The sequence below is a fragment of the Bos mutus genome, chromosome 16 (assembly GCF_027580195.1).
Source record: "Bos mutus isolate GX-2022 chromosome 16, NWIPB_WYAK_1.1, whole genome shotgun sequence".
NCBI lineage: Eukaryota > Metazoa > Chordata > Mammalia > Artiodactyla > Bovidae > Bos > Bos mutus.
The window spans coordinates 97566-124097 of record NC_091632.1 but is presented as its reverse complement, the minus strand read 5'-3'; the positions used below and the strand labels follow the sequence as shown (position 1 = coordinate 124097).

The window sequence follows — 26532 nt, the reverse complement described above, 5'->3', positions numbered from 1 at the left end:
TGAGAATCCTCTTGTGTGTTATTTATTGCCTTTGCCTTGCTGCTTTTAATATTTGCTCTTTGTGTTTGATCTTCATTAATATGTGTCTTGGGGTGTTTTGCCTTGGGTTTATCTTGTTTGGGACTGTCTGGGTTTCTTGGATTTGGGTAGCTATTTACTTCCCCATTTTAGGAAAGTTTCCAACTATTATCTCCTGAAGTATTTTCTCATGCCTTTCTTTTTGTCTTCTTCTTCTGGGACTCCTATGATTCAAATGTTGGGGCGTTTAACATTGTCCCAGGTTATCCTCATTTGTTTTAATTCTTTTTTCTTTTTTCCTCTCTGCTTCATTTATTTCCACCATTCTATCTTCTACCGCACTTATCCTATCTTCTGCCTCAGTTATTCTACTGTTGGTTCCCTCCAGAGTGCTTTTGATCTCAGTTATTGCATTATTCATTATTGATTGACTTTTTTATTTCTTCTAGGTCCTTGTTAAACATTTTTTGCATCTTCTCAATTTTTGTCTCTAATCTATTTATCTGTAATTGCATTTTGTTTTCAAGATTATGGATCATCTTTACTATCATTATTCTGAATTCTTTTTCAGGTAAACTCCCTATCTCCTCCTCTTTTGTTTGGCTTGATGGGCATTTACCATGCTTCTTTACCTGCTGAATATTTCTCTGCCTTTTCATTTTGTTTATATGGCAGTGTTTGGGGTCACCTTTCTGTAGGCTGGGGGTTTGTGGTTCCTCTTTATTGTGGAGGTTGCTCCCTATGGGTGGGGTTGGAGTAGTGGTTTTTCAAGTGTTCCTGGTTAGGGATGCTTGCCTCTGTGTTCTTGTGGGTAGAGCTGGATCTGTTCTCTCTGGAGTGCAATGAAGTGTTCATTAGTGAATTTTGGGGTATCTATGGGCTTGATGTGACTTTGGGCAGCCTGTATTTTAATGCTCAGGGCTGTGTTCCTGCATTGCTGAAGAAATAGCATGGTATGTCTTACTCTGGTATTGTATGGCTTACTCTGAAATCGTTGTAGCTTGGTTTCAGTGTAGGTATGGAGGTTTTTGGATAAGCACTTGTCAATTAATGTTCCCTGGAGTCAGGGGTTTTCTGGTGTTCTCAAGTTTTGGATTTAATCCTCCTGCCTCTGGCTTTCAGTCTTATTCTTACAGTAGCCTCAATACTTCTCCATCCGTACAGCACAGATGATAAATCATCTAGGTTAATGGTGAAAAGATTCTCCATAGTGAGGGACACCCGGAGAGGTTCACAGAGTTACATTAGAAGAGAAAAGGGAGGCGAGAGATAGAGGTGACCAGGAGAAGAGGGGGAATCAAAAGAGGAGAGAGAAATCTAGCCAGTAATCAATTCCCTATGTGCTCTCCACAGTCTGGAACACCCAGAGAGGTTCACAGAGTTACATAGAGAAGAGAAGAGAGAGGAGGGAGATAAAGGTGTCCAGGAGGAGAATAGGGAAAGTCAAAAGGGGAGAGATCAATCTAGCCAGTAACCAGTTCCCTAAGTGTCCTCCACATCCCAGAACACCCAGAGAGATTCATAGACTTAAGTAGAGAACAGAACGGGGAGGGAGGAGATAGCAGTGACCTGGGGGAGAAAAGGGAGGGTTCAAAGTGGGAGAGAGCAATGAAGCCAGTAATCAAACCCCTAAATAAAAATGGGTACTGAAAATTATGTTCTTAAAAGTACAAAACTGATGACAAATATCAAAAAGCAAAGATTAAAAATCTAGACTAGAAGTTAGAGTCTCAAAAATACAATATTAGAAATACCAAAAAAAAGTCAATCATGAAAATTATAAAAAATTTATCTGTATGAAATTTGCTTCAAAAATAGCTAATAGTAGGTTATAAAAATGAAAATTAAAGGAGTAATAAAGAAGATAAAAATAAAAGAATAATAAAGCTAAAATTAAGAAATGATATTAGTAAAAATATATCTAGGAATTTCTCTGGAGCTGTTGAGGGCAGTGTGCGGTTATTTCTGTTTCAGATAGTTCCTTGTTCCAGCTTATACTTCTTCTCAAGGTCTATAGGCCTCTTCCAGTGCTTAGTCAATGTTAACTACAGGGTTTTAATCTGTTGCACCTGTCATTTCCATAGTGGTTCCCTCTTCTTTGTTTATTTTGGCTTTGTCTGTTTGCAGGTCTCTTCAGTGTCTAATTTCCTCTCTGACACATGGGTGTGAAAAGTGAAGTTGCTCAGTCGTGTCCGACTCTTTGCGACCCCATGGACTTTGGCCTACCAAGCTTCTTCATCCATGGGATTCTCCAGGCAAGAATACTGGAGTGGGTTGCAATTTCCTTCTCCAGGGTATCTTCCCGACCCAGGGATCAAACCTGGGTCTCCCGCATTGTAGGCAGACGCTTTAACCTCTGAGCCACTGAAGGTGGTCACTTATTTAGGCTCACTTGTTCAGTTGTGTTATGGGGAGGGAGGAACACTGCAAACAAATATCACTGGCATGTGTGGGGAGTGCTCGCAGTGTTTGGACCACACTGGGTTTACCCCAGCTCATGGCAGCGTGTTCTTTCCTGGTCTACACTGCTCAGGCTCCAGGTTGCTCTGCAGGGGTGCTGTCCAAAGCAGACCCTGCATTTCGTGCACTTCCCAGGTCTAAGCTGCTCAGGTTCAGGTTCTTGGGTACTCCGCAAGGGTACAGAATAAGTTGGCTGTGCGTTTTGTGCCCTTCCTAGGTCTGAGCAGCTCAGGTGACCAGGTGCTTGGGGAGCGCACTGTCCCAAGTGGGCTGTGTATCTTAATCACCTCCCCAATCCTGGCCCCTTGGTTTCCTGGGTGCGCCACGAAAGCACCATCTCAGGTGTGCTGTGTGTCTCCTCTTGGATGCTGATCTCTGGCTGCAAGCCTCCTGGCAAATGTCAGTTGTCCAGGATCCCAGGAAGACATGGTTAGCAACTGGGAGCTTGCTCACAGTTTGAAGGAGGATGCTGTCTCTGGGGCCAAGATTGCACCTTGCCTTCTGGCTCTGGCTGTTGCCTGCCTGTCTCTCTGCCTCTTGTCGGGGGGAAGGGGCCTGTCCACAGCTGGCTAGTTCTCCATTGGTATTGGCTCAATCCTTTGTTCTGTGATCTGGCCAGGCTGTGTCTTAGGTTAGAGCTATTTGCAAGAAAGTTCTCTCTCTTTTTTTTCTCTCTCTGGCTAACCCACAGTTTGGGTTGCTATCTCACGTTAGCTCTCTCAGACTGTCCTCAGGGCATTCAGCCCCAGTCCTTACCCTAAACATCTGCCTGCGCCTCCCTGTCCAGCCCCAGCTCACTGGTGGCAGACGTGAGCTTCTGGGCTACTTCTCTGCTGGGAGTTGCGGTTAGGCATGCATTCTTTGTTCCCCGCCACCCCCGGTTATATTGCCCTCTAAGATTACAGAATTTGCCACAGACCCATCAGTGAGAGGGGTTCCTGCTGTTTGGAAACTTCTCCTCCTTCATGACTCCCTCCCCTGAACTGGTCTTCATCCCTAACGGTTGTCTCTCTTTTTGTCTTTTAGATTTTGTCCTACTGAGAGAGTCAATTCCTAGGCAGGTTGATAAGAAGTCCGGGTGTCCCCAAGGAGAGAAGGGTCTGGGATTCTCAAGGAGGAAGAGATAGGGGTCTGTAATTCTCAAGGAGGAGGAAAGGACAAATGGTTTTTTTCCCCTCTACATTCCTTAGTCTTAGTCACATAAAACATTTTTGTCTTTAAGAACTGATGATTACACAACAAACAACTCAGTTTAAACTCTGTACTAAGGAACCAGAGATCAAATTGCCGACATCCACTGGATCATTGAAAAAGAAAGAGAGTTCCAGAAAAAACATCTATTTCTGCTTTATTGACTATGCCAAAGCCTTTTACTGCATGGATCACAATAAACTGTGAAAAATTCTGAAAGAGATGGGAATACAAGACCACCTGACCTGCCTCTTGAGAAACCTACATGCAGGTCAGGAAGCAACAGTTAGAGCTGGACATGGAACAACAGACTCGTTCCAAATAGGAAAAGGAGTACGTCAAGGCTGTATATTGTCACCCTGCTTATTTAACTTATATGCAGAGTACATCATGAAAAATGCTGGGCTGGAAGAAGCACAAGCTGGAATCAAGATTGCCGGGAGAAATATCAATAACCTCAGGTATGCAGGTGACACCACCCTTATGGCAGAAAGTGAAGAGGAACTCAAAAGCCTCCTGATGAAAGTGAAAGAGGAGAGTGAAAAAGTTGGCTTAAAGCTCAACATTCAGAAAACGAAGATCATGGCATCTGGTCCTATCACTTCATGGGAAATAGATGGGGAAACAGTGGAAACAGTGTTAGAATTTTATTTTTTGGGCTCCAAAATCACTGCAGATGATGATTGCAGCCATGAAATTAAAAGACGCTTACTCCTCGGAAGGAAAGTTATGACCAACCTAGATAGCATATTCAAAAGCAGAGATATTACTTTGCCAACAAAGGTCCATCTAGTCAAGGCTATGGTTTTTCCAGTGGTCATGTATGGATGTGAGAAGTGGACTGTGAAGAAAGCTGAGCGTTGAAGAACTGATGCTTTTGAACTGTGGTGTTGGAGAAGACTCTTGAGAGTCCCTTGGACTACAAGGAGATCCAACCAGTCCATCCTAAAGGAGACCAGTCCTGGGTATTCATTGGAAAGACTGATGCTGAAGCTGAAACTCCGATACTTTGGCCACCTCATGCGGGGAGTTGACTCATTGGAAAAGACCCTGATGTTGGGAGGGATTGAGGGCAAGAGGAGAAGGGGATGACAGAGGATGAGATGGCTGGAAAGCATCACCAACTCGATGCACATGAGTTTGGGTGAACTCTTGGAGTTGGTGATGGACAGGGAGGCTTCTCATGCTGTCATTCATAGGGTCGCAAAGAGTTGGACACGACTGAGCGACTGAACTGAACTGAAGGATTATATAACAACAATGTATCCTGCTTGAGGACGGTTTCTCCTTCCTGAAATCCTTCTGGCTAATCCTGTTATCTTAAAATGTAAATTATTGGAGTGGGTCTAGTACGATCTTTACAATCTCCAGACATTCTTTTGATTCATTGTAATAACTAACTAAAAGTATGTTGTTCCCTTGCTAACACTAGCAAAAGGGGCACTCTTTCTGCCCCCTTCTGATGTCTGTGTCAGAAGCTTTCTCTATCTCTTTTATATTTTAATAAAACTTTACTACACAAAAGCTCTGAGTGATCAAGCCTCGTCTCTGGCCCCGGATTGATTTCTTCTCGTCCGGAGGCCAAGAATCCTGGCATCTTTCATGGTTCAGCAACAACATTTCACTACTTACTTTCCAAGAGAAAGGGCTGCCTTTCTGGGTGACTGGTGTCCTCTGCCAGCGTCCAGAAGTTGTTCTGTGGAAGTTGCTCAGCATTCAAATGATCTTTTGATGGATTTGTGGGGGAGAAAGTTGTCTCCCCATGCTGTTTCTCTGCCATATTAGGACCGTGTTCTCCTCTTTAGTTGTGGTACTTGGGCTCTTCTCTAGTTGTAGTAGAGTGCTCTTCTCACATTATAAGGGGGTGACTCCTCTCGGGTTGTGATGAGAAGGGACGGTTCCCCTAGTTGTGACGTGCAGGAGGCTACTCTCGAGTTGTGGCAGTGGAGGCCTCCTCTTTAGTTGTGGTATAGCATTTCCTCTCTTGTGGTAGAGTGCTCTTCTCGAATTGTGGTGGGGTAGGCTCCTCTTGGGAATCCTCTGGAGTTGTATCGGGGGGCTTGGAGCTCCTCTTGAGTTGCGATGGAGAATTCAGTATTCCTCTCAAGACGCTGCAGGGGAATCAGGTCTCATCTCAAGTTGAGGCAGGGAACTCAGGGTTCTCGAGTTGCTGCATGAAACTCGGGGTTCCTCTCGAGTTACAACAGGGGATTCAGGCCTCTTCTCGAGTTGAGGCAGGGAATTCAGATTTCCTCTCAAGTTGCAACAGGGTTCCATTAGAGTTATGGTGGAGCCTCCTCTTGAGCTGTAGTGGGGCAGATCCTTTCAAGTAGTGATGTGCAGGCTGGCCTGTGTCTAGTTGCAATGTGCAGGGGGCTACTCTTTATGTGTGGCATGGGGCTCCACTCTAATTGCAGGGAGAGTTCACTCTTTATTTTTGGTGGGTTGGCTCCTCTCTAGTTGTCATTTGCAGACTCCTCTCTAGTTGTGGCAGGGGGCTCCTCTACAGTTGTGGTAGTTTGGCTCCTCTCTAGTTGTGGTAGAGTGCTGTTCTCAAATTGTGAGGTGGGTTACTCCTCTTTGGTTGTGATGAGAAGGGATGCTTTTTTAGTTGTGATATGCAGGAGGCTACTCTCTAGTTGTAGCAGGGGGGCCTCCTTTTTAGTTATGGCACGGGGCTTCCACTCTTTGCAGAAGAGGGCCCTGCTCGAATTTTCTGGGGTAAGTTCCTCTTGGGAATCCCCTGGAGTTGCATCAAGGTGCTTGTGGCTCATCTCGAGCTGTGACGGGTAACTCGATGTTCCTTTCGAGTTGCCTCAGGGGAATTAGCCCTCATCTTGAGTTGCGGCGTGGAATTTGGGGGTTCTTCTCGATTTGTGGTGGAAAACTTGGGATTCCTCTCGAGTTTTGATGGGGGTCTTGGGTTTCCTCTCGGGTTGCAACAGGTGAGTGGGGCCTCCTCCCAAGTTGCAGTGGGGAACTCGGAGTTCCCCTAGAGTTACAACAGGGTAGTCAGGCCTACTCTCGAGTTGAGGGGGAAAACTCGGATTTCCTCTCACGTTGCAACAGGGGACTCCAGCCTCCTCTTGAGTTACATGGGGGAACTTGGGCTTCCTCTCGAGATGCTGCAGGGCAGTCAGGCCTCCTCTCGAGTTTAGTGGGTAACGCGGGGTTCCTCTCCAGTTGTGGCGGGAAACTAGGGTTCCTCTTGAGTTGCAGCAGGATACTTAGAGCTCCTCTCAAGTTGTGGGAACTCAATGTTCCTCTCGGGTTGCAGCGTGGGACTCGCAGTTCCACTTGAGCCCTGGTGGGGAACTCAGGATTCCTCTCTAGTTGGAGGTTACTCAGGGTTCCTCTCAACTTGTGGTGGGGCCTCCTCTTGAGTTGTCTTGGGGTGACTCATCTCTAGCAGGGATGTGCAGGGTGCCTCCTGTCTTTTTCCAGTGGTGGGTGGCTACTCACTAGTTTTGGCATGGGACTTCTCTATCATTGTGGTTGGGGTCAACTCTGCAGTTGTGGTGGGCTTGGTTCTCTCTACTGGTGTTGTGCAAACTCCTATTTGTGGTGTGATGTTCATCTCTTTATTTGTCCACTCTATTTGTGGTGGGTGGGCTCCTCTCTAGTTGTCATTTGCAGACTCCTCTCTAGTTGTGGCAGGGGGGCTCCTCTTTAGTTGTGGTAGAGTGCTCTTCCAAATTGTGATGGGGGTGACTCCTCTCTGGTTATGAGAAGGGGTGCTTTTTCTACTTGTGATGTGCAGGAGGATACTCTCTAGTTGTGAAAGGGGGCGCCTCCTCCTAAGTTGTGTTATGGGGCTTCCTCTCTTATTGTGGTAAAGTTCTCCTCTCGAATTTTGGTGGGTTACTCTCCTCTTAGGTATCCTCTGGAGTTGAATCAGGGGGCTTGGGGCTCGTCTCGAGTTTCAACGGGGAACTCAGGGTTCTTGTGTCACTGTATGTGAATCTGGCCTCATCTCGAGTTGAGGCAGGCAACCTGGGTTTCTTCTAGACTTGCATTGAGTAACTAGGAGTTCCTCGCGTGTTGCGAGGGGGAAATTAGGGTTCTTCCTGAGTGGCAGCAGGTGAGTCAGGCTCCTCTTGAGTTGAGGTGTAAAACTCGGATTTCCTCTCTAGTTGCAACAGGGGAATAGGGTGTCCTCTGATGTTGCGAGGGGGAACTTGGGGTTCTTCTCAAGTTGCAGCAAGGAAGGGGGGCCTCCTCTTAAGTTGCAGCAGCCAAACTCAGGGCTCCTCTTGAGTGTGGTGGGAAACTCGGGGTTCCTCTAGAGTTACAACGGGGATCTCAGTGTTCCTCTCAAGTTGCAACAGATGAGTCAGCTGTCCTCTGGAGTTGCAGCAGGAAACTTGGGGTTCCTTTTGAATTGCGATGGGGATCAGGGCTCCTCTTGAGTTACAACAGAGAAGTCATGCTTCCTCTTGAGTTGCAGCAGGGTCGTTGGGCCTCCTCTTGAGTTGCATGGGGGAACTCAGGGGTCCTCTTGAGATGTTGCAGGGTAATCGAGCCTGATCTCGAGTTGCAGCAGGGAACTCGAAGTTCCTCTTGAGATGCGGCAGGAAACTCAGGGTTCCTTTCAAGTTGCAGTGGGAAACGGGGTTCCTCTCTAGTTCCGATGAGGAACTCGGGAATCCTCTCGAGTTGTAATGAGGAAATTGGGGTTCATCTCACGTCACTGCACAGGAATCTGGCCTCATCTAGAATGGAGGCAGGAATCTTGGGGATCTTCTCAAGTTGGGAGAGGAACCTCGGTGTTCCTCTCGAGTTGCAACAGGGATCTAGGGGTTCCTCTTGAGTTGCAACAGGGTAGTCGGGCCTCCTATAGAGTTTAGGTGGGTAACTCGGGTTTCCTCTCAAGTTGCCACAGGGCAGTCAGCCTTCCTCTTTAGTTGCAGCAGGGTAACTCGAGGTTCCTCTTGATGCGGATGGAAACTTGGGGTTCCTCTCAAGTTGAAACAGGGGAATTGGGCCTCCTCTTGAGTTGCAGTGGGGAACTCAGGGTTCCTCTTGAGATGCTGCAGTGGAATCAAGCCTCTTCTCGAGTTGCAGTGGGGAACTCAGGGTTCCTCTTGAGATACAATGGGAAATTCGGGGTTCCTCTCGAGTTGTGATGGGGAACTTGGGATTCTTCTAGAGTTGCAATGGGGAACTCCGGATTCATCTCAAGTCACTGCAGGGGAATCAGGCCTCATCTAGCGTGGAGGTGGGGAACTCAGGATTCTTCTCGAGTTGCAGCAGGAAACACAGTCCTCCTCTCAAGTTGTGTTGGGGAACTCGGGATTCCTCTAAAGAGGCAACGAGAATCTCAGGTTTCCTCTCGAATTCCAACAGGGGATTCAGGCCTCCTCTTGAATTTCGAGGGGGACCTGGGGTTCCACTCGAGTTGTTGCAGGGGAATTGGGCCTCATCTCGAGTTGAGGCGGAGCACTCGGTGTTCTTCTCGAGTTGTGGTAGGAAACTCGGGTTTCCTCTCGAGTGGCAATGGGGAACTTGGGTTTCCTCTCGAGTTGTGATGGGAAACTTGGGTTTTCACTCGACTTGCAACCGGAGTGTCAGACCTCCTCTCGAGTTGTCTTGAGGCAACTCATCTCTAGCAGGGATGTGCAGGGTTGTTCCTGTCTTTTTGCAATGTTGGGAGGCTACTCACGAATTTTGGCATGGGACTTCTCTATCCTTGTGCTTAGGGTAAACTCTGTAGTTGTTGTGGGTTTGATCCTCTCTATTTGTGGTGTGAGATTCATCTCTTAGCAGCAGAAGGGCTTCTCTCTATGTGTGATGTCTAGCAGGCTCCTCTGGAGTTGTGCTGGAAGTGCGGGGCTCTCTGGGTGTGGAGTTGCATCCTCTCTGGGGTGTGGGTGGCTCCACAGGGGAAATCCTACTTTGGCTGATACGGGTAATTCACTAAAATTAGTGGGATTGCTTTTCTCTATATGTGAGGTACTCTGCTCGACTTACTTCAGAGAGCTTGTCTCTATTTATGGCAGAAAGGCTTCTCTTTAGGTGTGATATTCTGGGAGCTTCACTCTAGTTGTGCCTGAGGAATCTGCTTCAGTTTTGGCCGGGGAGCCCCTCTGTCATTTTGGCCAGTGGCACCTTTTCTTGTTACAGCCTAGGGTTTCTATCAGATTGCAGCAGTGAACTCGGGGTGCCTCTTGAGTTGCAGCTGGTGACTCGGGTTTTCTTTAGAGTTGTTGTGGAGCCTCTTGAGCTATAGTGGGGCAGATCCTCTATGGTAGTAATCTGCAGGCTGCCCCTGTCTAGTTGCAAAGTGCAGGAGGCTACTCTCTAGTTGCAGCATGGGTCACACCTCTAATTGCAGTGAAGGTCAACTCTTTATTTGTCATGGGTCGGCTCCTCTCAAGTTGTCGTTTGCAGACTCCTCTCTAGCTTTGGCAGTGGGGCTCCTCTTGACTTGTGGTAGATGGGCTCCTCTTTAGTTGCGGTAGAGTGCTCTTCTGAAATTTGATGGTAGTGACTCCTCTCTGGTTGTGGTAGAAGGGTAGCTTTTACTAGTTGTGACATGCAGGAAGATACTCACTAGTTTTGGAAGGGAGAGGGGGCTCCTGTTTAGTTGTTGTATGGGATTTCCTCTCTTGTTGTGGTAGATTTCTCCCCTCGAATTGTGGTGAGGTAGGCTCCTCTTGTGTAGCCTCTGGAGTTGCATCAGGGGGCTTGGGCCTCATCTCGAGGGGTACTCGAGATGAGTACCCCTCATCTTTCAGTGGGGTACTCGGGGTACTTCTCAAGTCACTTCATGCGAATTGGGACTCATTTCGATTTGAGACAGGGAACCTGGGGTTCTTCTAGAGTTGTGGCAGGAAACTCGGGTTCCTCTCGAGTTGCAAATGGATCTTGTGGTTCCTGTCAAGTTGCAACATGTGAGTCAGGCTCCTTTCGAGATTAGGCGGTAGCTCAGGTTTCCTCTCGAGTTGCAACAGGGGAGTAAGGCATCCTCTGGTGTTGCGAGGGGGATCTTAGTGTTTGTCTCGTGTTGCAGCAGACATCTCGGGATGTGGCTGGGATCTCGGGGGTGGTGAGTTGTGGTGGGGATCTCGGGGTTCCTCTTGAGCTGCAACAGGGCAATCAGGCCTCCTTTAGAGTTGCAGTGGGGAACTCAGGGTTCCTCTTGAGTTGTGATGGGGTACTCAGGATTCATCTCATGTCACTGCAGGGGAATTCTTCCTCATCTAGAATGGATTGGGGAACTCAGGTTTCTTCCCAAGTTGTGATGGTAAACACGGTTTTCTTCTTGAGTTGTGGTGGGGATCTAGGGGTTCTTCTGGAGTTGCAACAGGGTTGTCAGGCCTCCTCTCGAGTTGAGTTTGGGAACTTGGCTTTCCTCTTGAGTTGTCACAGGAGAGTTGCCTCCTCTTGAGTTGCAGGGTGAAACTCGGGTTTCCTCTCGAGAGGCTGCAGGGGAATCAAGCTTCACCTCGAGTTCAGGTGGGGAACTGAGGTTCTTCTCGAGTTGCAGTGGGAAATATGGGGTTCCTCTCGACTTCTGACAGGCATCTCGGGGTTCCTCTCGAGTTGCAACAGGGGATTTTGGGGGGGGGCTCTCAAATTGCAAGATTGAACTAGAGGATCTTCTCGAGTTGCAGGTGGAGAGTTGGACCTCCACTTGAGTTGCAGCAGGGAACTCGGGGTTCTTCTCGACTTGGGCCGGGAAACTCGGGGTTCCTCTTGAGTTGCCAGAGGTGTCTCAGAGCTCCTCTTGCGTTTCATTTGGAACTCAGTGTTCCCTTTGATTTGCAGTGTGCCACTCAGTGTTCAACTCAAGCCGTTGCAGGGAACTTGGTGTTCCTCTCGAGTTGGGGTGGTACTCAGTGTTCCTTTTCACTTGCAGTGGGGCCTCCTCTAGAGTTGTTTTGGGATGACTCATCTCCAGTAGGGATGTGAAGGGGGGCTCCTGTATTGTTGCAATGTCTGGAGGCTACTCACTAGGATTTTCATGGGACTACTCTAACTTTGTGGTCGGATTCAACTCTGTAGTTGTGGTGGGTTCCATTCTCTAGTGGTGATGTGAAACTTTATCTCTACTTGTGGTGTGGGATTAGTCTTTTTTAGCAGCAGAGTGGCTCTTCTATATGCGTGATATACAGGGTACCCCTGTCAAGTTGTGGAGGGCTCCTCTCGAGGTGCAGGGCTGTGTCCTGTCTGGTTCGGGTGTGGGTGGCTCTAGCGGAGAGGTCCTTTCTACTTTTGGTGCTCAGTGTTCCTTACTAATATTAGTGGGATTGCTTTTCTCCAGTTGTGAGGGACTCCACTCAACTTACTTCAGGGATCTCCTCTCTATTTGTGGCATTAAAAGCTTCTCTCTTGGGGGCCTTCACTCTAGTTATGCCAGGGGAATCCACCTCAGCTTTGGCTGGTGAGCCCATCCGTCATTTTTTCCAGTGGCCCCTTTTCTTGTTACAGTCTAGGGCTCCTTTTCAAATTGCAGTGGGGAACTCCCGGTGCCTCTTGAGTTGCTGCAGGTGATTCAGTGTTCCTTTAGAGTTGTAATGGTGCCTCCTCTTGAGCTGCAGTGGGGGTAGATCCTCTCTCGTAGCGATGTGCAGGCTGGCCCCAGTCTAGTTTCAATGTACGGGAGGCTACTCTCTAGTTGTGTCATGGGTCTCCACTGGTATTGTAGGGATGGGCCACTCTTTATTTGTGGTGGGTCAGATCCTCTCTAGTTGTCATTTGCAGTCTCCTCTCTAATTTTGGCTGGGGGCTCCTCTTCATTTGTGGTAGTTGGGTTCCTCTTTAGTTGTGATAAAGTGCTCTTCTCAAACTGTGATGGGGTGACTCCTCTTTATGATGAGAAGAGGCATTTTTTCCATTTATGGTGTGCAGGAGGCTACTCTCTACTTGTGGCTTGAGGGCCTCCTTTTAAGTTATAGCATGGGACTTCTCTTGTTTCGTAGAGTGCTCCTCTCAAATTGTGCTGGGGTAGGCCCCTCTTGGGAATCCTCTGGAGTTACAATAGTGGCTTGGGTCGAGTCTCAAATTGCGATGGAGAACTCGGGGTTCCTCTCGAGTTGATGCAGGTCAATCAGGTTTCATCTTGAATTGAGACCAGGAACTCGTGGCTCCTTCTGACTTGTGGCAGGAAACCTGGGGTTCCTCTCAAGTTGCAATAGGGGAGTCAGTCCTTCTCTCGAGTTGTGAGGTGGAAATCAGGGTTCCTCTCTTGTTGCAGCAGGGGAGTCAGGCCTCCTCTTGAGTTCTAGCAGGGAACTTGGGATTCCTCTCGAGATGCATTGGGAAACACATGGTTCATCTTGAGTTGCGACAGGGAACTCAGTTTTCCTCTGGAGTTGGAATGGGGGAACTTGGGATTCATCTCAAGTTGTAATGGGGAACTTGGGATTCACCTCATTTTGCTGCAGGGGAATTAGGCCTATCTAGATTGGAAGCGGGGAACTAGGGGTTCTTCTCAAGTTGCAACAGGAAACTTGGTGTTCCTCTCAAGTTGCCATGGGGATCTTGGGGTTCCTCTCAAGTTGCAACAGAGTAGTCAGGCCTCCTGTCGGATTGAGCTGGGGAACTCGGCCTTCCTCTCGAGTTGCCACAGGGATGCCAGGCCTTCTCTGGATTTGTGGTGGGAAACGTGGGTTTCCTCTCAAGGCAACTGGGATCTCTGATTTCCTCTTGAGTTGCAGCAGGGGAGTCGGGCCTCCTCTCAAATTGTGGCAGGCATCTCGGGGTTCCTCTCGAGTTGTGTGACAGATCTTGGGGTTCCTCTTGAATTGCAACAGGAGAGTCAGGATTCCTCTCGAATTGTGAGGGGGAACTCGGTGTTTCTCTTGAGACTATGCAGGGGAATCCGACCTCTTCTCTATTTGCAGTGGGAAACTGGGGTTTCTCTCGAGATATGGCAGAAACCTCAGGGTTCCTCTCAAGTTTCTATGGGGGAACTTGGGATTCCTCTAGAGTTGCAACAGGGACCTCATAATTCATCTCATGTCACTGCATGGGAATCAGGGCTCATCTAGAGTGGAAGTGGGAAACATGGTGTTCCTCTCGAGTTGTGAAGCAGTTCTGGGCATACCTCTCGAGTTGAGACAGCATAGTCAGGCCTCCTCTAAAGTTGAGGTGTGGACCTCGGGTTTCCTTTTGAGTTGCAGCAGGGAATTCGGGGTTCCTCTCTAGTTCCAGTGGGAAACTCCGGGTTTCTTTCAAGTTGCAACAGGGAAGTCAAGCCTCCTCTTGAGTTGAGGTGGGAAACTCGTTCTTCATCTCAAGAGGTGACTGGGACTTCGGGTTTCCTCTCGCATTGGTGAATTTAACTCAGATGACCATTATTTATACTACTGTGGGCAAGAATCCCTTACAAGAAATGGAGTAGCCATCATAGTCAACAGAAGAGTCTGAAATGCAGTACTTGGATGCAATCTCAAAAACGACAGAATGATCTCTGTTCATTTCCAAGGCAAACCATTCAATATCATGGTAATCCAAGTCTATGCCCCAACCGGTAATGCTGAAAAAGCTGAAGTTGAATGGTTCGATGATGACCTACAAGACCTTTTAGAACTAACACTAAAAAAGATGTCCTTTTCATTATAGGGGACTGGAATGCAAAAGTGGAAAGTCAAGAAACACCTGGAGTAACAGGCAAATTTGGCCTTGGAGTACAGAATGAAGCAGGACAAAGGCTAATAGAGTTTTGCCAAGAGAACACACTGGTCATAGCAAACACCCTCGTCCAACAACACAAGAGAAGACTCTACACATGGACATCACCAGATGGTCAACACCAAAATCAGACTGATTATATTCTTTGCAGCCAAAGATGGAGAAGCTCTATACAGTCAGCAAAAAAAAAAAAAAAAAAAAGACCAAGAGCTGACTGTGGCTCAGATCATGAACTCCTTATTGCCAAATTCAGACTTAAATTGAAGAAAGTAGGGAAAACCACTAGACCATTCAGATATGACCTAATATGACCTACATCAAATCCCTTACAGTTATACAATGGAAGTGAGAAACAGATTTAAGGGACTAGATCAGATAGACAGAGTGCCTGATGAACTGTGGACAAAGGTTCATGATATTGTATAGGAGACAGGGATCAAGACTATCCCCAAGAAAAAGAAATGCAAAAAAGGAAAATGGCTGTCTGAAGAGCTCTTAAAAATAGCTGTGAAAAAAAAGAGAAGCCAGTAGCAAAGGAGAAAAGGAAAGCCATACCTATTTGAATGCAGAGTTCCAAAGAATAGCAAGGAGACTTATGAAAGCCTTCCTCAGTGATCAGTGCAAAGAAATAGAGGAAAAGAGTAGAAAGGGAAAGACTAGAAATCTCTTCAAGAAAATTAGAGATACCAAGGCAACATTTCATGCAAAGATGGGTACGATAAAGGACAGAAATGGTATGGACCTAACAGAAGCAGAAGATATTAAGAAGAGGTGGCAAGAATACACAGAACAATATAAAAAAATATCTTCATCACCCAGATAATCATGATGGTGTAATCACTCACCTAGAGCCAGACATCCTGGAATGCAAAGTCAAGTGGCCTTAGGAAGCATCAGTACGAACAAAGCTAGGGGAGGTGATGGAATTCCAGTTGAGCTATTTCAAATCCTAAAAGATGACGCTGTGAAAGTGCTTCACTCAATATGCCAACATATATGGAAAACTCAGTGGCCACAGGACTGGAAAGGTCAGTTTTCATTCCAATCTCAAACAAAGGCAATGCCAAAGAATGCTCAAACTACCTCACAATTGCACTCATCTCACATGTCTCACATGCTAGTAAAGTAATGCTCAAAATTCTCCAAGCCAGGCTTCAATAATATGTGAACCATGAACTTCCAGATGTTCAAGCTGCTTTTAGAAAAACCAGAGGAGCCAGAAATCAAAATGCCAACATCCGCTGGATCATCGAGAAAGCAAGAGAGTTCCAGAAAAACATCTATTTTTGATTTATCGATTATGCCAAAGGCTGTGACTGTGTGGATCACAACAAACTAGAATATTCTGAAAGAGATGAGTATACCAGACCACCTGACCTGCCTCTTGAGATATCTATATGCAGGTTGGGAAGCAACAATTAGAACTGGACGTGGAAAAACACACTGGTTCCAAATAGGAAAAGGAGTACGTCAAGGCTGTATATTGTCACCCTGCTTATTTAACTTATATGCAGAGTACATCATGAGAAACGCTGGGCTGGAAGAAGCACAAGCTGGAATCAAGATTGCCGGGAGAAATATCAATAACCTCAGATATGCAGTTGACACCACCCTTATGGCAGAAAGTGAAGAGGAACTAAAAAGCCTCTTGATGAAGGTGAAAGAGGAGAGTGAAAAAGTTGGCTTAAAGCTCAACATTCAGAAAGCTAAGATCATGGCTTCTGGTTCCATCACTTCATGGAAAATAGATGGGAAAACAGTCGAAACAGTGGCAGACTTTTTTTTTTTTTTTGGTTCCAAGATCACTGCAGATGGTGACTGCAGCCATGAAATTAAAAGAGACTTACTCTTGGAAGAAAAGTATGACCAACCTAGACAGCATATTGAAAAGCAGAGACATTACTTTGCCAACAAAGGTCCATCTAGTCAAGTCTGTGGTTTTTCCAGTGGTCATGTATGGATGTGCCAGTTGGACTATAAAGAAAGCTGAGCACTGAAGAATTGATGCTTTTGATGCTTCTCCAACACTGTTGGAGAAGACTCTTGAGAGTCCCTTGGACTACAAGGAGATCCAACCAGTCCATCCTAAAGGTGATCAGTCCTGGGTATTCATTGGAAGGAGTGATGCTGAAGCTGAAACCCCAATACTTTGGCCACCTGATGTGAAGAGCTGACTCATTTGAAAAGACCCTGATGCTGGGACAGATTGAGGGCAGGAGGAGAAGGGGACGACAGACGATGAGATGGTTGGATGACGCCATGGATTCAATGGACACGGGTTTGGGTGTACTCTGGGAATTGGTGATGGACAGGGAGGCCTGGTGTGCTGAGGTTCATGGGGTTGCAAAGAGTCGGACATGACTGAGCGACTGAACTGGAACTGGAACAAAGCAAAAATAGAATCACCCACGTTGCAAACAAACTTAAAGTTACCAAGAGGGAAAGGTGGAAGGGGAGGGGTACACTGAGAGACTGGGGTTGAAATATACAAACTAACCTGTCTAAATAGATAGGTAGTAAGACCTACTGTGTGGAGAATGAAATGGCAACCCACTCCAGTATTCTTGCCTGGAAAATCCCATGGACAGAGGAGCCTGGTAGGCTACAGTCCATGGGGTCACCAAGAGTTGGACACAACTGAGTGACTTCACTAACTAAGAACCTACTGTATAGCACAGGAACCCTACTCAATACTCTGCAATAATCTATATGGGAATAGAATCTTAAAAAGAGTCAAAGTATGCTTATGTATCACTGATTCACTCTGCTGCATAACAGAAGCTATATAACATTGGAAATCAATTGTTTTCTCATAAAAATTAATTTAAAAAGAATAAGTGTAAAGCAATAATACAAAACAAAAGATAGGATTGTCCAAAGAGGAGTATTTTCAGGATCTCAACATTTTGCATATTAAAGTATATAATTTATTTAATGTTAGATTGCATTAAGCAGATATTTATTTTGCAAACTCTACAGTTACAGCTAAAAATTAATAAGGAACATTGGATAAAAAAATGGTTCAATTCAGTTGCTCAGTCATTTCCAACTCTTTGTGACCCCATGGACTGAAGCACACCAGGCCTCCCTGTCCATCACCGACTCCCAAAGTTTACCGAAACTAATGTCCATTGAGTTGGTGATGCCATCCGACCAGCTCATGCTCTGTTGTCCCCTTCTCCTCCTGCCTTCAATGTTTCCCAGCATCAGGGTCTTTTCAAATGAGTCAGTTCTTTGCCTCAAGTGGTCAAAATATTAGAGTTTCAACTTCAGCATCAGTCCTTCCAATGAATATTCAGGACTGATCTTCTTTAGGATGGATTAGTTGGATCTCCTTGCAGTCCAAGGGACACTCAAGAGTCTTCTCCAACACCACAGTTCAAAAGCATCAATTCTTCGGTGCTCCGCTTTCCTTTTAGTCCAGCTCTCACACCCATACATGGCTACAGGAAAAACCATAGCTTTGACTAGACGGGCCTTTGTTGGCAAAGTAATGTCTCTCCTTTTTAATATGGTGTCTAAGGATACATATATACTAAAAGTATATTAAAATCACAAAAATAATAAAAAACAATGAAAATATATATGTATAAGAGAAAATATATGTATAAGAGAAACAAACACAAACAACAAGACAGTAAATTTAAATTTAGTCGTATTTATAAAACCACTATTAAAATGTATAGCAATCCAATCAATATACAGCATGGTGCTGATGTTGTTCAGTAGCTGTCTCGTCTGACCCTGCAACCCCATGAACTGCAGCATGTCAGGCTTCCCTGGCCTTCACTATCTCCTGGAGTTTGTTCAAACTCATGTCCATTGAGTCAGTGACGCCATCTCATCCTCCATCGTCCCCTTCTCCTTTAGTCAGTGAGCTGCTCTTTGCATGACGTGACCAAAGTATTGAAGCTTCAGCTTCAGCACCAATCCCCCCAGTGAATATTCAGAGTTGATTTCCTTTAGGATTAACCAGTTTGATTTCCTTCCTGTTCAAAGGACCCTCAAAAGTCTTCTCCAACACCACAGTTTGAAAGCAGCAATTCTTTGGCAGTCAGCCTTCTTTATATTTTAACTCTCATATCCATACATGACTACTGGAAAAACCATAGCTTTAACTATACGGAGCTTTGTTAGCAAAGTGATGTCTTTGCTTTTTAATACCCACTCTAGTTTTGGCATAGCTTTTTTTCCAAGAAACAAATGCCTTTTGATTTCATGACTGCTCACCGTCCACACTGATTTTGGTGCCCAAGAAAATAATATAGAGCATGGTGACTATAGTTAAATAATTTTGCATATTTGAAAGTTGTTAAGAGAAATTTTTAAAAATTCACATCACAAGAAAATAATGCATAACTTTGGGTGGTGATGGATATTAACATTGATGGATAATAACATTAGACATTGTGATGATCATTTAAAATATATTTATGTTGTTCAGAAGTTAATATAATGCTATAAAGTCAAGTATATCTCAACTAATCACTGAATTTTAAAGGTCGTGCTTTATGTTATGTAAATTATGCCTCACCACTATTGCTAATTTAAGCATCAAAGCCTAATGAAAATAATAATGGCATTGTGTTGTTAGGCTCAAATATATCTATAAAACATTAATATGCATAAATGTGTACCATGAACACTTATTCCATTATGTGTCATGCTAAATCATCAGTCCAAAGGTATACATGTTGCAGCATGCTATAACACCTTATTTTTAGTGACCAAAAGTGAGGACTCTGACAGAGTCTGGCTTTATGCTCTTCAAATACATCTGTTTTATCGACATACAATGAACATCATTCCCTAACCTTCTCAGAACTACATTGGACCAGGTGATTGGTTTCTACAATGACATATGGGTAGAAGTGATGTGTTTATTACGTATAGAGGCTCTGAATAGTGTATTTGTTTCCTTATGTTCTGTCTGTCTGCCGTCTCAGGTTCCTGCATGCTGAAGATCCAGTAGGAACTACTAAGAAGAAGTAGGAACTACTAAGAAGAAGTAGGAACAGTGGGACTCCTAGATGGAAACAACCAGAGTTTCTTCTTCACTGACTGCAAACTTGTACTGTAATATGATTGCAAGATGTTTCTTTATTTTGTTACACTGGTATATTTGAGGTATTGTCTCAGAGTGTAGATTTGTTTTCAGGTGATTGCCGGGAGCCGGCATATTGCATATTGAGTGCATATTGCATATTGCATATTGAGTGCAGCACTTTCCATAGCATCATCTTTCAGGATCTGGAATAGCTCAACTAGAATTCTATCACTGCCGGGAGCCAGCGTGAGGAACTTTGCCCATGGCAAAGGTCATGAGGAAGGAGGCTCGGCATACGCAAAGGCGGGATCGAGCCTCAGGAGTCCCCCTGGAAATTCTCGAGCATCTACCCCCAAAACCAGAGTCTGCCTACTTTCTGCTTTGTGCTCTCACCTACACCTCTGACTTTACGGGGGGGGGCGCTGTCCCCACTACCTCGCTCTGAAAAAAGAGTTAACTTATAGCTCCAGTTAATAAAGTTCCTGGGTGTGATAGTGTTTCAACCTACAAAGTCCTTTGGAAGTCCTCTAGCCTGCCTGAATAGGTTTTCCGGCCACATGTGATCGCTCAGAGCCTCCCAACTGTGAGAGGCATGAGATGTTCTAAACTGTCTGAATACAGAGTCCTTTGAGCAGTTAAAAGATTGATTAGAAATTGTATTGGTGAAGGGTTTTTCACTTGTTGGGCCAATGTTTGCTGCTAAGTCTCCATATCCCTTACCTGCTGTGTCCCTGGCAGTGTATTGATTAATATAATTGGTGTAAGTAGTAGCTTTAATGTTTGTAACCTTGGACCCTTGAGTTAATTCTTTTCTTGATTGAGCCCACCATACCTTTGCTCTGTAGGAATGCAACTTTATCTAATGCTTTTGGAGGGTGGCTCCTGACCAATCACCTTTAGAGAAAAATAAGTTTTCTGAAGAAAGGGTCTTAAAATGTTAACAGGCCTCCGGGCCAGAAGATGATGCAAATCACCTAAGCTTTTGCATATGATAAGTTTGCAGGAAGAAAGCCTGGCTTGCTGCGTGACTCTACCCCTTCCCCCGTTATCCTCTATGCATAACTTAAGGTATAAAAACTACTTTGGAAAATAAAGTGCGGGCTTTGTTCACCGAAACTTGGTCTCCCCATGTCATTCTTTCTCTCACCCTCTGGCTGAATTATTCAGCCTCTTTTCTCCACTGAATTTCCTTACTGAGCTATCCTTATTTCAGCCTCTTTTCTTCACTGAATTTTCCTACTGAGCTATCCTTATTCTATTACTCTTTATATCCTTAATTAACATTTAATTAAGCAGTTGTTTCCTGATCCTCGCCGACGCCGTCCCCGCTTCGAATTCCCTGGATCCACCGGGGCTGGACCCCGGCAGGTGATGATATTGAATTGAACACAGAAACATTCAATTCACTATCCTAACTATAGATTTAAGGATTAGATCAGTTTACTCACATGGGTGATGGGTGACAGACATGCAGTTTTTTCCATCCTGTAAGTAAAACTTAGTTGAAACAAGTCATCAGTGCAATTCTCATTTGTAAATAAATATGACAAATGTTTATTTACATTTGTCATGATGGGTACAACATCAATCCTAAAAAAGAGTTCATAAGTCAAGACAAAAAAGTCAAAGACAAAAAAGAAATACTATTTTAGAAACATGAATAGTGTTTCAAATTGTCAAAGAATCTCTAAACAGAAAAAATGTGCTTATGAGCAGAAGTGGATATTGGCCTTGTAACCTCATTCCTGATAATTTTAGCTACATACCTGCCTGGAAGTAGCTGAAATAGAAAAAGCATTTTGTAGGAGGGTTTTGTTTTTTTGTTTTTTGTTTTTTTTTTCTGTCTTAAATAATTGGGTTTAAATGTTTTTTTTTTAAATTATTAATTGGAGGATAATTGCTTTACAGTGTTATGTTGGTTCTGCCATACAACAAAGTAAATCAGTCATGGGTGTACATACATCCCCTCTGTTTTTAACCTCCCTCCCACACCCCACCCCATCCCCCCACAGGTTGTCACAGAGCTTCAGGTTGAGCTCCCTGTTTTATATATTTAGAAACTTCCCACTAGCTATCTGCTTTACTTGTGGTGGTGTGTATGTCTCAATGTTAATCTTTCAGTTTGTCCTACCCTCTCCTTCCCTCAGAAGTCTGTTCTCTATGTCTGCGTCTATATTCCTGCCTTGCAAATAGGTTTTTCAGTATCATTTTTCTCGAACACACACACACACACACACATTTATGTGCACATGTGTGTTAATATAGGGTATCTTTCTCTTTCTGACTTACTTCACTGTGCATAACAGGCTCTAGGTTATTTTTAAGGTGCCTTTCATTTTGAATCTGCTAGATACCTACACTGATGACCAACTAGATATCCTAACATGAATAAAAGTACCCAGATTTTTGTCAGCAGATACAACATGCTTTAATTTCTACAAAAGTTTATCTAGGAACAGCGTTCCACTTCTGAAAAGGGATCTAATCCTCCCCGCAGTATATTGGAAAGAACGACAATATCACGTTTGTGTATTAGTAAGTGATACACTTTTCTAAAGATGTGAAAGATGAGATCGGAATGAATTATGGGAATAAAATTAAGGAAGGCAAACTTACAGCAATTACTAATGGTCTGGAATGCAATAAATTGAAAGTTTTAATTTTTTTCCAGAAAGTACTATTGATACTGGATAATTAAGTGTCATTTTTCCACTATTGATACTAGATAATTAAGTGTCATCTTTCCACCCCCACAGAGGGGAACCTTTATGCCAAGAAGGAGCTTCAGAGGACAAATCATCTACAGAAAAAGTAGTCTTAAAACACAAACCCAGATGATCACCGAACAGAAGCAGTCTTCTAGAAATTAAACTGATCAGATCAGATCAGATCAGTCGCTCAGTCGTGTCCGACTCTTTGCGACCCCATGAATCGCAGCACGCCAGGCCTCCCTGTCCATCACCAACTCCCGGAGTTCACTCAGACTCACGTCCATCGAGTCAGTGATGCCATCCAGCCATCTCACCCTCTGTCGTCCCCTTCTCCTCCTGCCCCCAATCCCTCCCAGCATCAGAGTCTTTTCCAATGAGTCAACTCTTCGCATGAGGTGGCCTAAGTACTGGAGTTTCAGCTTCAGCATCATTCCTTCCAAAGAAATCCCAGGGCTGATTTCCTTCAGAAGGGACTGGTTGGATCTCCTTGCAGTCCAAGGGACTCTCAAGAGTCTTCTCCAACACCACAGTTCAAAAACATCAATTCTTTGGCGCTCAGCCTTCTTCACAGTCCAACTCTCACATCCATACATGACCACAAGAAAAACCATAGCCTTGACTAGACGGACCTTTGTTGGCGAAGTAATGTCTCTGCTTTTGAATATGCCATCTAGGTTAGTCATAACTTTCCTTCCAAGGAGTAAGCGTCTTTTAATTTCATGGCTGCAGTCACCATCTGTAGTGATTTTGGAGCCCCCCAAAATAAAGTCTGACACAGTTTCCACTGTTTCCCCATCTATTGCTTTTGCCATTTGCATTCCTAAAATAAATAATCATAGGGTTTAAATAAAGTTACATTTATTAGATAAAATTACAAAGGAATTATATAGGAAGTATTTTATTTGGTTGTAAGAGAAGTAGATGACAATGGATCAGAGAATCACATAGGTTAAGAAGAGACTATATTAAAATATCATGAAAGTGAAAATCACTCAGTCACGTCTGACTCTTTGTGACCACATGGACAGTCCATAGAATTCTCCAGGCCAGAATCCCTTCTCCAGGGGATCTTCCCATCCCAGGGATTGAACTCAGGTCTCCCGCCTTGCAGACAGATTCTTTACCAGCTGAGTCACAAGGGAAGCCCGAGAATACTGAAGTGGGTAGTCTGTCCCTTCTCCATTGGATCTTCCCTACCCAGGAATCAAACCAGGATCTCCTGCACTGCAAGTGGATTCTTTACCAACTGAGCTATCAGGGAACTCCAAATATCATGAAGTCATATGTATGGACTGAGTTAAAGGTTAATTGGTATTTGTAATGCAGCATACAGTGGGTATGAATAGCGAATGTTACTGGACCCCATGATGTAACATGCTTTCCATATGTAGCATAACTGATGGGTGAGGTACACAGACGAGAACAATATGATTACACGTATCTGTTCCCCCAGTAACAAGGACTGAGTTTAAGAAAGTCAGTTCTCATTGGAGTAGAAATGGGAAGGCTTAAAATGTTATGAATAAAAATTAGGCAAAAGTTTTAAGTGAAAAGCTTTGAGTTGAAAGGAAATGGAATAAGTCAATAGGTACAGAAAAAGAAATTGATGAACCCAAAGAAAAACAATAGTAAGGCTGTGTCACATATAATTTCACTCTTAAAAGGGGTGAAACAATTTAATACTATTGCTGCACAATAGCTCTAAATAAAAATGCATACATCATATTGTTTCTGGTATCATTACTGCTGCTGCTCAGTCATTTCCATCATGTCTGACTCCTTGTGATCCCATGGACCGTAGCCCACCAGGCTCCTTGCCCATGGAATTCTCTAGGCAAGAATACTGGAATGGGTTGCCATCCCCTCCTCCAGGGGATCTTCCTTGCCCATGGATCAAACCTACATCTCCTGTATCTCCTGCATTTCAAGCAAATTATTTTACTGCTGAGATACCAGGGAAGCCCTCTTGTATCAGTACATCCAAGTGTAAAAAATACGGACTTTATTTCTCTAATTGATTTTAGCTGCACGTCAGTTCATTGCTGAGGTTTCAAATCTCATTTCTTAGAAACTGAGCAAGGCAAAGGCAGCAGTACTTGCATAGATTATGTAAATAGATTCACGCATCTGATCCAGTTAACAGAAGGGAAACGTTGCTCAAAAGCATTAATGAATTAACCATCTTGAATTTGCCATATCTACAGATGGAGTACAAATTAAGAAAAGAAAAATCAAATACCACTACAGTGATGGAATTTATCCTCTTGGGGTTTTCCGATATCTCTAATTTCTAACGGATTCTTTTGGGGATATTTTTAGTGCTCTATCTGATCATCCTGATGTGCAGTAGTGTCATTGTACTGATAACAAGAACTGACCCTACTCTCCAGAACCCCATGTACATTTTCCTCAACCACTTTTCCATTTTAGAAATCTGTTGTGTAACTGTCACTATCCCAAGAACGCTCATGGACCTTCTGAACCAGAAAGGGCACATTTCTTTCATTGCCTGTGCTACACAAATGTGTTTGGTCCTTCTTTTTGGAGGTTTAGAGTGTCTCCGGGCCGTGATGGCCTATGACCACTCCGTGGCCATTTGTAACCCTCTTCACTATGGTCTGATCATGAGCCCCTAGTCTGTGTCCAGATGGTCACTGCCTCTTGGGTCAGTGGAGTTCCTGTTGTAATGGGGCAAACATGGCAGGTTTCCTCTGCCCTTTTGTGGGTCTAGCACAATTAATCATTTTTTTTTCTGTGACCTCCCCCCAGTATTCAAGCTTGCTTGTGGGGACACATTTGTGAACAAGATAGCAGTCTATGCAGTTGCAGCGGTGTTCATCATGGTTCCATTTCTGTTGATTGGTGTCTCCCATGGCAAAATCATCTCCAACATTCTGAAACCGCGATCTGCCAGAGGGAGGGCTAAAGCCTTCTCCACTTGCTCGTCTCACCGCACAGTGGTGGTCTTATTCTACAGCACAGCCTCTACCACTTATTTACAGCCCAAACCAAATCAATCTGAAGAAACTGGGAAGTTGATCTCTCTTTTCTACACAGTTTGGATCCCAATGTTGAATCCCATTATATTTACTCTGAGGAACAAAGATATCACTGTAGCACTGAGAAAACTACTAAGTAAATTATCAAACTTGACGCGAAGGCTTGAAATTACAGAAGCAATTTGTTTCTATGTTTCCCATGTAAATACATCAGAAAATATTAATCTAGTTTATTTCTATGTTCCTATAAACTGATAGTATCATCACTGCCATCTCACATTATGTGAAAGGACCTTAGTTTCAAAGAGTTAAGGGTTTCTGGGTTATCAAAACACAAATTATCTCCATGGCAATGATCTATTCTGAAGACCTGTCTTTCCTCTCACTGGGAAAGAGTGAGTTAAGAGATTTCCTGAGCAATAAAATGATAGTTAACTGCAATATAACCAATGATCATGGTCATGACTGTAAGAAATTTGCTTGAAACTTACAATTCCTTCAGGAATATTCACTGTCTTTTTCTGTACTTACGATTGGATTTAGACGATGAGAAAATAACAACCGCATCCAAGTTGGTGGGAGTAGGGGAATCTGAGTGCTTTCTTGCAGTTTTTCCTTCTTTGTCTGTTTTGCAAGTGTCCATAACCCTTTCAGAGTACAAACCCTGAAAGGATTCTGTTACCTCAATGCTGACTGTTCCTAGTGACGTCATTTCCTCTGGCTTGTAGCTTCATGTTTCACTTTTGTAGTGTTTCCTTAGTATTAGGAATATTAGAAATTTAAACTATAAACTGCATTGGGTTGAATGTTGATCCCTCTAAATATATGTCAGGTTACAACCTGCAAACCTGAACTTATTAGGAAAATAAAAGCCTTTGCAGGTGTAATTCAGTTAAGGACTTTGGAATAAGATTATCTTAATTTAAGGAAGGCACTATATCCTATGATCAGTGTTCTTAGTTCTTATAAGGTGGGAAGAGAGATTAAGTTAAAAATAGAGACGCAGCAACACATAGAAGAATATCACGTGAAGATGGAGGAAGCAACCGGGAGTGACACATGACACAGCCATGAAGCGAAGGAGGTCAGGGACCACCAAAAGCTGAAAGAAGTGAGGAGTGACTATCCCTTTAGAGTCTGTGGAGGAAAACCCTGTCAACACTGTGATTTGGTACACTGGTTTTTAAAGATGTGAGAAACTCAACTTTTGTTACTTAAACCACTCAATTTGTGATAATTTGTTACAATAGATCTAGGAAAGGAATACACTGTGTAAGCAGTCTTTTTATTATGCTGTTTTTATTCTAATCATCTGGAATAAATTCTGTATTTTGGGAACAGTGATTTAAAAAATACGTAGTTTTTTTTTTTTTTACTTTAAAAACTATATCAATGAAGCCTTATAAAAATATGTGCCCAAGAATGATGGTTAATCGTGTTTGTTCAAGGATGTTTATTAAAAGCTTTT

At 44.1% G+C, this 26532-nt stretch overlaps 1 long non-coding RNA gene and 1 pseudogene across 1 annotated transcript in view; both read left to right on the top strand.

Annotated features, from left to right (window-relative positions):
- LOC138991213 (uncharacterized) overlaps window positions 1-20461 on the top strand; it is a 35950-nt gene extending 15489 nt beyond the window's left edge. Inside the window, exons 2-3 of the long non-coding RNA XR_011467170.1 lie at window positions 14239-15964; window positions 19254-20461. This is a non-coding gene — a long non-coding RNA (uncharacterized lncRNA). The remainder of the gene's footprint in view (window positions 1-14238; window positions 15965-19253) is intronic.
- A 3823-nt stretch (window positions 20462-24284) lies between these two features.
- Window positions 24285-25319, top strand: LOC102285526 (olfactory receptor 10AG1-like; annotated as a pseudogene).
- Window positions 25320-26532: the final 1213 nt, after the last annotated feature.